The 10000-nt window shown below is 54.9% G+C and overlaps 1 pseudogene across 1 annotated transcript; it reads right to left on the bottom strand.

Moving 5' to 3' along the window:
• Nucleotides 1-1830: 1830 nt before the first annotated feature.
• On the bottom strand, nucleotides 1831-8810 carry LOC308148414 (sodium/potassium-transporting ATPase subunit beta-2-like; annotated as a pseudogene). The gene is made up of 8 exons (XR_013937234.1): nucleotides 8802-8810; nucleotides 8419-8547; nucleotides 7444-7553; nucleotides 7282-7361; nucleotides 6189-6314; nucleotides 5870-5929; nucleotides 4830-4924; nucleotides 1831-2119 (listed from the first exon to the last, which is right to left on the bottom strand). The product of XR_013937234.1 is annotated as a sodium/potassium-transporting ATPase subunit beta-2-like (transcript).
• Nucleotides 8811-10000: the final 1190 nt, after the last annotated feature.

Here is a 10000-nt window from a genome sequence, read left to right as displayed (position 1 = left end):
AACCAGAGGAGGATCCTGCAGAACCAGAGAGGAACCTATAGAACCAGAGGAGGAACCTGCAGAACCAGAGGAGGAACCTGCAGAACCAGAGGAGGAGGATCCTGCAGAACCAGAGAGGAACCTATAGAACCAGAGGAGGAACCTGCAGAACCAGAGGAGGAGGAACCTATAGAACCAGAGGAGGAACCTGCAGAACCAGAGGAGGAGGATCCTGCAGAACCAGAGAGGAACCTATAGAACCAGAGGAGGAACCTGCAGAACCAGAGGAGGAGGAACCTATAGAACCAGAGGAGGAACCTGCAGAACCAGAGGAGGAGGATCCTGCAGAACCAGAGAGGAACCTATAGAACCAGAGGAGGAACCTGCAGAACCAGAGAGGAACCTATAGAACCAGACTCTGGTGTTCAGAACGTGATGAAGCTCCAGTATTGCAACAGAAAGAGATTTAACCTGCAGGGACCTGGTCTGTCCACCAGGGGGCAGCAGGGACCTGGTCTGTCCAGCAGGGGGCAGCAGGGACCTGGTCTGTCCACCAGGGGGCAGCAGGGACCTGGTCTGTCCACCAGGGGGCAGCAGGGACCTGGTCTGTCCACCAGGGAGCAGCAGGGACCTGGTCTGTCCACCAGGGGGCAGCAGGGACCTGGTTGGGGCAGCAGGGACCTGGTCTGTCCACCAGGGGACAGCAGTGATCAGAGGACATGAAGGAACCACTGGTACTGGACCCATGAGGACAGGGTTACACTGGGACACGTGGACATAGAGACACTAGGACATGTGGACATATATGCACTGGGACACATGGGCATAGAGACACTGGGACATATGGACATGGACAAATAGACTGCACCTCCTCCTCCTCCTGCTACAGCAGCTCCTCCTCCTCCTCCATCTCCAGCACCTCCTCCTCCTCCTCCTCCAGCAGCTCCTCGTCCTCCTCCTCACCTGTGGCTCGTTGGTGTTGCCTTCAGGGACGGTGGGAAATCAAAGCACTGGGCAGAAAAACTCGGTCTAAAACAGTGTTTGGATTTTAAAACTTTATTTCTTCTTAATTTGCGGGACGTTTTTCAGGCGGGAGAGTTTGGACCAATCACAAACGGGTCACATGACATCACACCGCGGGACCGCCTGATTGGCTGGCCACGCTTCAAGGAAGACGATTGGTGGAGGGCAGGTGGGGGCGGGGCCTTTCTACTGGCGTGACAGTGATTGACAGGTGACTGTGTGTGTCGTCACGTGGAGACGAGAGCAAACAAAACAAACATGTAAACAAATCAATAGTAAACACAAACAAACCACTAACTAGTCTAACGACCCCATCAGCCAATCGGCTGCAGCGACTGAACCAAACAGGATATGACACAAACAGTTGCCATGGCTACCAAAGCTCCTGCTTATTGGCTGTCAGCTGGGGGGGCGGGGCCAGCTCCGGCTGGGGGCGGAGCTTTCGAATGGCGACGATTTCAACGTAAACAAAAACAGTCACAATGACGAAGGTCAACAAACAATAATAAATAAATAAATAAATAAATAAATAGATCAATAATGAAGGACTGATGGATCAATACGTCCACCAGCCGATCGACCAGAGGACGAGGAGACGTGTCCTCCGGGGCGGTGACATCACAACCTGAGGGCGAGCTGATTGGTCGCCTGGGTCCAGTTACAGCCGCACCGACGATCACATGAGGGGAAACTACAGGGTCAGTGAACGCACCATGGGAGGGTCAGTGAACGCACCACGGGACGGTCCCTGAACGCACCACGGGACGGTCAGTGAACGCACCACTGACGGTCCCTGAACGCACCACGGGACGGTCCCTGAACGCACCACGACTGGAAAACTTGTGACACAACAAACAATAAAAAAACACATCAGGACAGTTTGAAACATCTGGATGAGTGCAGCTTTCCTGTGTGTGTGTGTGTGTGTGTGTGTGTGTGTGTGTGTGTGTGTCTAGTCGTCGTTGATGCGCAGCTTGAAGGACACCCGTCCAGCGAACTTGTCCCGCTCGCCGCCGTCCTCCAGCGTGTTGGACGTCACCCGACACTCCACGTTGATGTCGGTGTTCAGTGAGGCGTTCAGGAACTTCACGGCCACCAGAGGCTGCGTGTAGTTCACCTGGGGGGGGAGGGGGGGGGTGAGTGTCGTTCACCTGGAGGGGGAGGGGGGGGTGAGTGTCGTTCACCTGGAGGGGAGGGGGGGGTGAGTGTCGTTCACCTGGGGGGGGGGAGGGGGGAGGGAATTGGTGGAGGGCTGCAGGGGGCGGGGCCTGACTCACCTGGCCTGTAGCACCTGGTCTGTAGTGACACCTGGTCTGTAGCACCTGGTCTGTAGTGACACCTGGTCTGTAGTGACACCTGGTCTGTGACACCTGGTCTGTAGTGACACCTGGTCTGTAACACCTGGTCTGTAACACCTGGTCTGTAACACCTGGTCTGTGACACCTGGTCTGTAACACCTGGTCTGTAACACCTGGTCTGTAGTGACACCTGGTCTGTAACACCTGGTCTGTGACACCTGGTCTGTAACACCTGGTCTGTAGCACCTGGTCTGTAACACCTGGTCTGTGACACCTGGTCTGTAACACCTGGTCTGTAGCACCTGGTCTGTAACACCTGGTCTGTAGTGACACCTGGTCTGTAACACCTGACACCCTACCAGGGTAGTGATTAGAGTACTCAGTGACCTGGGTAGAGTACTCAGTTACCAGGGTAGAGTACTCAGTTACCTGGGTAGGGTACTCAGTTACCAGGGTAGGGTACTCAGTTACCAGGGTAGAGTACTCAGTTACCAGGGTAGAGTACTCAGTTACCAGGGTAGGGTACTCAGTTACCAGGGTAGAGTACTCAGTTACCAGGGTAGGGTACTCAGTTACCTGGGTAGAGTACTCAGTTACCTGGGTAGAGTACTCAGTTACCTGGGTAGGGTACTCAGTTACCAGGGTAGAGTACTCAGTTACCAGGGTAGAGTACTCAGTTACCTGGGTAGGGTACTCAGTTACCAGGGTAGAGTACTCAGTTACCTGGGTAGGGTACTCAGTTACCAGGGTAGGGTACTCAGTTACCTGGGTAGGGTACTCAGTTACCAGGGTAGAGTACTCAGTTACCAGGGTAGAGTACTCAGTTACCTGGGTAGGGTACTCAGTTACCAGGGTAGGGTACTCAGTTACCTGGGTAGGGTACTCAGTTACCAGGGTAGAGTACTCAGTTACCAGGGTAGGGTACTCAGTCACCAGGGTAGGGTACTCAGTTACCAGGGTAGAGTACTCAGTTACCTGGGTAGGGTACTCAGTTACCAGGGTAGAGTACTCAGTTACCTGGGTAGGGTACTCAGTTACCAGGGTAGAGTACTCAGTTACCAGGGTAGGGTACTCAGTTACCAGGGTAGAGTACTCAGTTACCAGGGTAGGGTACTCAGTCACCAGGGTAGGGTACTCAGTCACCAGGGTAGGGTACTCAGTCACCTGGGTAGGGTACTCAGTTACCAGGGTAGGGTACTCAGTTACCTGGGTAGGGTACTCAGTTACCAGGGTAGAGTACTCAGTCACCAGGGTAGGGTACTCAGTCACCAGGGTAGGGTACTCAGTTACCAGGGTAGGGTACTCAGTTACCAGGGTAGGGTACTCAGTTACCAGGGTAGGGTACTCAGTCACCAGGGTAGAGTACTCAGTTACCTGGGTAGGGTACTCAGTTACCAGGGTAGAGTACTCAGTTACCTGGGTAGGGTACTCAGTTACCAGGGTAGGGTACTCAGTTACCTGGGTAGGGTACTCAGTTACCAGGGTAGAGTACTCAGTTACCAGGGTAGGGTACTCAGTTACCTGGGTAGGGTACTCAGTTACCTGGGTAGGGTACTCAGTTACCTGGGTAGGGTACTCAGTTACCAGGGTAGAGTACTCAGTTACCTGGGTAGAGTACTCAGTCACCAGGGTAGGGTACTCAGTCACCAGGGTAGGGTACTCAGTTACCTGGGTAGAGTACTCAGTTACCAGGGTAGGGTACTCAGTTACCTGGGTAGAGTACTCAGTTACCAGGGTAGGGTACTCAGTTACCAGGGTAGGGTACTCAGTTACCAGGGTAGAGTACTCAGTTACCAGGGTAGGGTACTCAGTTACCAGGGTAGAGTACTCAGTTACCAGGGTAGGGTACTCAGTTACCTGGGTAGAGTACTCAGTTACCAGGGTAGGGTACTCAGTTACCAGGGTAGAGTACTCAGTTACCAGGGTAGAGTACTCAGTTACCTGGGTAGAGTACTCAGTCACCAGGGTAGAGTACTCAGTTACCAGGGTAGAGTACTCAGTTACCAGGGTAGGGTACTCAGTCACCAGGGTAGGGTACTCAGTCACCAGGGTAGAGTACTCAGTTACCAGGGTAGGGTACTCAGTTACCAGGGTAGAGTACTCAGTTACCAGGGTAGAGTACTCAGTTACCAGGGAAGAGTACTCAGTTACCAGGGTAGAGTACTCAGTTACCAGGGTAGGGTACTCAGTTACCAGGGTAGGGTACTCAGTCACCAGGGTAGGGTACTCAGTTACCAGGGTAGGGTACTCAGTTACCAGAGTAGAGTACTCAGTTACCAGAGTAGAGTACTCAGTTACCAGAGTAGAGTACTCAGTTACCAGGGTAGAGTACTCAGTCACCAGGGTAGGGTACTCAGTTACCAGGGTAGAGTACTCAGTTACCAGGGTAGGGTACTCAGTCACCAGGGTAGGGTACTCAGTTACCAGGGTAGGGTACTCAGTTACCAGGGTAGGGTACTCAGTTACCAGGGTAGGGTACTCAGTTACCAGGGTAGGGTACTCAGTTACCAGGGTAGGGTACTCAGTTACCTGCGCCCTGCGGCCGTAGTACGGTAGTACATGAGGTTGAAGGTTCCGTTGGGGGGGAAGTACACCAGAGGCCCCATCTGGTCCCCGTCCTCCCTCTGAACACACATTAGCATTAGCATTAGCATACACCTCAGCCCGTTTCCATGACAACAGAGCTCAGAGACAATGGACACCACCTGGTGGCCGACATGGGAACTACACACATCTGGACCTGGTCTACAGAGTCCACTGGACCCTACTGGGGGTCTACTGGGTCTGTACTGGACCCTACTGGACCCTACTGGGTCCCTACTGGACCCTACTGGGGGTCTAGTGGGTCTGTACTGGACCCTACTGGACCCTACTGGGGGTCTACTGGGTCTGTACTGGACCCTACTCGGGTCCCTACTGGACCCTACTGGGGGTCTAGTGGGTCTGTACTGGACCCTACTGAGGGTCTAGACTGGGGGGGGGGACCCTAGTCCTGGAGGACAGCTGTCTTCCAGGACCAGGACTCCCCACCCCGGGTCGACATGACCAGGACCAGGACCAGGACCTGGACCTGGACCTGGGTACTACAGTCCCAGACTCTTACCCACTCGTCCTTCCCCACTTTGTAACTCTGAGGACAGACAGGGGACACATGAAGACAGACAGACAGGTGCAGACAGACACAGACAGGTGCAGACAGACAGACAGACAGACAGACAGACAGACAGACAGACAGGTCCAGACAGACAGGTACAGACAGACAGACAGGTGCAGACAGACAGACAGGTACAAGACAGACAGACAGACACAGACAGACAGACACAGACAGACAGACAGGTACAGACAGGTACAGACAGACAGACAGGTACAGACAGACAGACAGGTACAGACAGACAGACAGACAGACAGAGACAGGTACAGACAGACAGACAGACAGGTACAGACAGACAGACAGACAGGTACAGACAGACAGACAGGTACAGACAGACAGACAGACAGACAGACAGGTACAGACAGACAGACAGACAGACAGACAGACAGACAGGTACAGACAGACAGACAGGTCTCACCTTGGCTCCACAGGTGATATAAGGCGACTGACCGTCTTTACCTGGTAACAAACCGATGACCTGGAGACACAGAGGAGGGTGAGTCTCTCTCTCTCTCTCTCCTCTCTCTCTCTCTCTCTCTCTCTCTCTCTCTCTCTCTCTCTCTCTCTCTCTCTCTCTCTCTCTCTCTCTCTCTCTCTCTCTCTCTCTCCTCTCTCTCTCTCTCTCTCTCTCTCTCTCTCTCTCTCTCTCTCTCTCTCTCTCTCTCTCTCTCTCTCTCTCTCTCTCTCTCTCTCTCTCTCTCTCTCTCTCTCTCTCTCTCTCTCTCTCTCTCTCTCACCCGGTTGAGCTTCAGCAGGACGCAGGGTTGACCTCGGTTGTAACCATAGTAACGATCAGAAACGCCGGAACATTCCTCCAACATGGTGCGGTTGAACTGACAGGAACGCTTGGGGTTGTTCCTCACCTGGGGACGGGGACAGGGGGGGACAGGGGGGGACGGGTGAGAGACAGGTGAGAGGGGGACGGGACGGGGGGACAGGTGAGAGACAGGTGAGAGACAGGTGAGAGGGGGACGGGTGAGAGACAGGTGAGAGGGGGACGGGGGGACAGGTGAGAGACAGGTGAGAGGGGGACGGGGGGGGAGGCAGTGTGAGAGACAGGTGAGAGGGGGAGGGACGGGGGGACAGGTGGACAGGTGAGAGACAGGTGAGAGACAGGTGAGAGGGGGGACGGGACGGGGGGACAGGTGAGAGACAGGTGAGAGACAGGTGAGAGGGGGACGGGTGAGAGACAGGTGAGAGGGGGACGGGGACGGGGGGGACAGGTGAGAGACAGGTGAGAGGGGGACAGGTGAGAGACAGGTGAGAGGGGGACAGGTGAGAGACAGGTGAGAGGGGGACGGGGACGGGGGGACAGGTGAGAGACAGGTGAGAGACAGGTGAGAGGGGGACGGGTGAGAGACAGGTGAGAGGGGGACGGGGACGGGGGGGACAGGTGAGAGACAGGTGAGAGACAGGTGGAGGACAGGTGAGAGGGGGACGGGTGAGAGAGACAGGTGAGAGAGAGACAGGTGAGAGACAGTGGAGGACAGGTGAGAGGGGGACGGGTGAGAGAGACAGGTGAGAGAGAGACAGGTGAGAGAGAGACAGGTGAGAGACAGTCAGGTGAGAGAGAGACAGAGTGAGAGGAGAGAGACAGGTGGGAGACAGTCAGGTGAGAGAGAGACAGGTGAGGAGAGAGACAGGTGGGAGGGAGAGACAGGTGAGACAGTCAGGTGAGAGAGAGACAGGTGAGAGAGAGACAGGTGAGAGAGAGACAGGTGAGAGAGAGACAGGTGAGACAGTCAGGTGAGAGAGAGACAGGTGAGAGAGAGACAGGTGAGAGAGAGACAGGTGGGAGACAGTCAGGTGAGAGAGAGAGACAGGTGAGACCTCTCCACTGTCCTCCTGGACGAAGTACTGGTCAGGGGGACAGTTGTCGTTGGACTGGGCCTGGTCGCTGTCGTTGTACGCTGCAGACAGACAGGTGAGGACAGACAGGTGAGACAGACAGGTGATCGATGACATCATCAATCATTGGTCAGGGCGTCTTACGGGCCAGGAAGGAGTTGAGGTTGTCCACGAAGCCGCCCCAGGTGTCTTGTCCCTGGAGACGGAGGAGAAGGTGATGTCCAGCTGGTCCCCCTTTGGACGGATCATCATCCCTGGAACAGGACGGCCCTCGGTCAGCCAACGACCACCCTGCCTCCACCCAACACCACACCCCCTGTCTTCCCAACCTGTCTCCACCCAACACCACCTGCCTCCACCCAAACACCACCCTGCCTCCCACCCCAACACCACCCAACCCTCCAACACCACCCTGCCTCCACCCAACACCACCCTGCCTCCACCCAACACCACCCTGCCTCCACCCAACACCACCCTGCCTCCACCCAACACCACCCTGCCTCCACCCAACACCACCCTGTCTCCACCCAACACCACCCTGTCTCCCACCCTGCCTCCACCCAACACCACCTGTCTCCACCCAACACCACCCTGCCTCCACCCAACACCACCCTGTCTCCACCCAACACCACCCTGCCTCCACCCAACACCACCCTGTCTCCACCCAACACCACCTGCCTCCACCCAACACCACCCTGTCTCCACCTGCCACCACCCTGCCTCCACCCAACACCACCCTGTCTCCACCTGTCTCCACCCAACACCACCCTGTCTCCACCCAACACCACCCTGCCTCCACCCAACACCACCCTGTCTCCCACCAACACCACCCTGCCTCCACCCAACACCACCCTGTCTCCACCCAACACCACCCTGTCTCCCACCCACACCACCCTGCCTCCACCCAACACCACCCTGTCTCCACCCAACACCACCCTGCCTCCACCCAACACCACCCTGTCCTCCACCCAACACCACCCTGTCTCCACCCTGCCTCCACCCAACACCACCCTGTCTCCACCCAACACCACCCTGCCTCCACCCAACACCACCCTGTCTCCACCCAACACCACCTGCCTCCACCCAACCCCACCTGCCTCCACCCCCCCCAGGTCTCACCAGGTGTGGCCAGGCGGTCCTGCCAGGTGGGCTTGTAGTCGTCCAGCGTGAGCAGCATGACCCACATGGTGAGGGTGAACATCCCGGCCAGGAACAGGTAGAAGACCAGGTAGAAGAGCAGGATGAGACCTGGGGGGGGGGAGGGGGGAGGGGGGGGGAGGGGGTTATCACATCCAGCAGAACATCCCCTCCTCCTCCTCTCAATGTCCTCTTTATAAATCCTCTTGTGCTAAGCCCGCCCCCTGCTGATGACCTACATCTAGTTTCAATGAAGAGGGGAGGGGGAGGGGGCTTTGATCTGTTCTTTCAGCTCTTCTCTTTGAACTCTGTTGATTCATTATTATTGATCATCTTTGAAACATAATCACTCTATCAGCTGTTACCATGGCGATAAGACGTCCTCTTAGACCTCCAGCAGGTCCTTGAAACCTCCTGGACCTCCTCCAGGTCCTTGAAACCTCCTGGACCTCCAGCAGGTCCTTGAAACCTCCTGGAAACTCTGGATTCATTCCAGGACCTTGGTCTACTGATGATCCAATCCATGCCCAGGTTCCTCCAGGTGTTCAAGGGCCCTGGAAGGTCCTGGTCAGTCCTGATCCCCTCAGACTGTCCTCCATAATCCAGACCTGAAGACTGAACCTGTTAAAGGTTCCTCAGACAAACCTAATGTCATCAAGTGGCTCCTGAGTAACAGATTAACCTGGAAGGACCTGGAGGGGCCTGGAGGGGCCCTGGAGGGACCCTGGAGGGGTCTGGAGGGGGCCCTGGAGGGACCTGGAGGGGTCTGGAGGGACCAGGTTTTGTTCAGCCTGTGATGTTTTGGGTTGTTGGACCTTTAGTCTCATGGACAAAAACCCTGTACTGTCCCTTTAAGACAGTGTGTGTGTTTGTGTGTGTGTGAGGATTATCGTCCAATCAAACTCATCCGTCTGTTTAATCCAGATTAACACACACTCATCGTTTATTGTGTGTGTGTGTGTGTGTGTGGTGTGTGTCATGAAGGCCAAACAGCCAGCGCCCTGGTGCATGATGGGAGTTATGACATCATCAGAGCGAGTTATGTAAAACCTGTAAACCTTCAGACCACTTTGGTAGAACACACACACACACACACACACACACACACACACACACACACACACACACACACACACACACACACACACACACACACACACACACACACACACACAGTGATGCTCGCTCGTCCTCTGTCAGCCATGTCCTGTGTGAAGGTCACTCTCTATTTATAATCTGAGACTCTTAAAGGAGAACACACCAATTCTTGTGTCTGTGTGTGTGTGTGTGTGTGTGTGTGTGTGTGTGTGTGTGTGTGTGTGTGTGTGTGTGTAGCTAGCTTTCATTATTCACTAGCAAATATTCTGTTAATGACCAAACATGTTTTATATTCGTGTTGTTAGGAAAATATGTTGAAGTTGAATCAATAATCTCGGATTTAAAACACGTTATCCTCCATGATTGTAGTCCTGTAGCTACATGCTACACGCTATCTTCCATGTTTGTATCCCTGTAGCTACATGCTACACGCTATCTTCCATGTTTGTAGTCCTGTAGCTACATG

The sequence above is a fragment of the Blennius ocellaris genome, assembly GCF_963422515.1.
Source record: "Blennius ocellaris genome assembly, contig: SCAFFOLD_145, whole genome shotgun sequence".
NCBI lineage: Eukaryota > Metazoa > Chordata > Actinopteri > Blenniiformes > Blenniidae > Blennius > Blennius ocellaris.
This window is presented reverse-complemented; position numbering and strand designations above follow the sequence as displayed.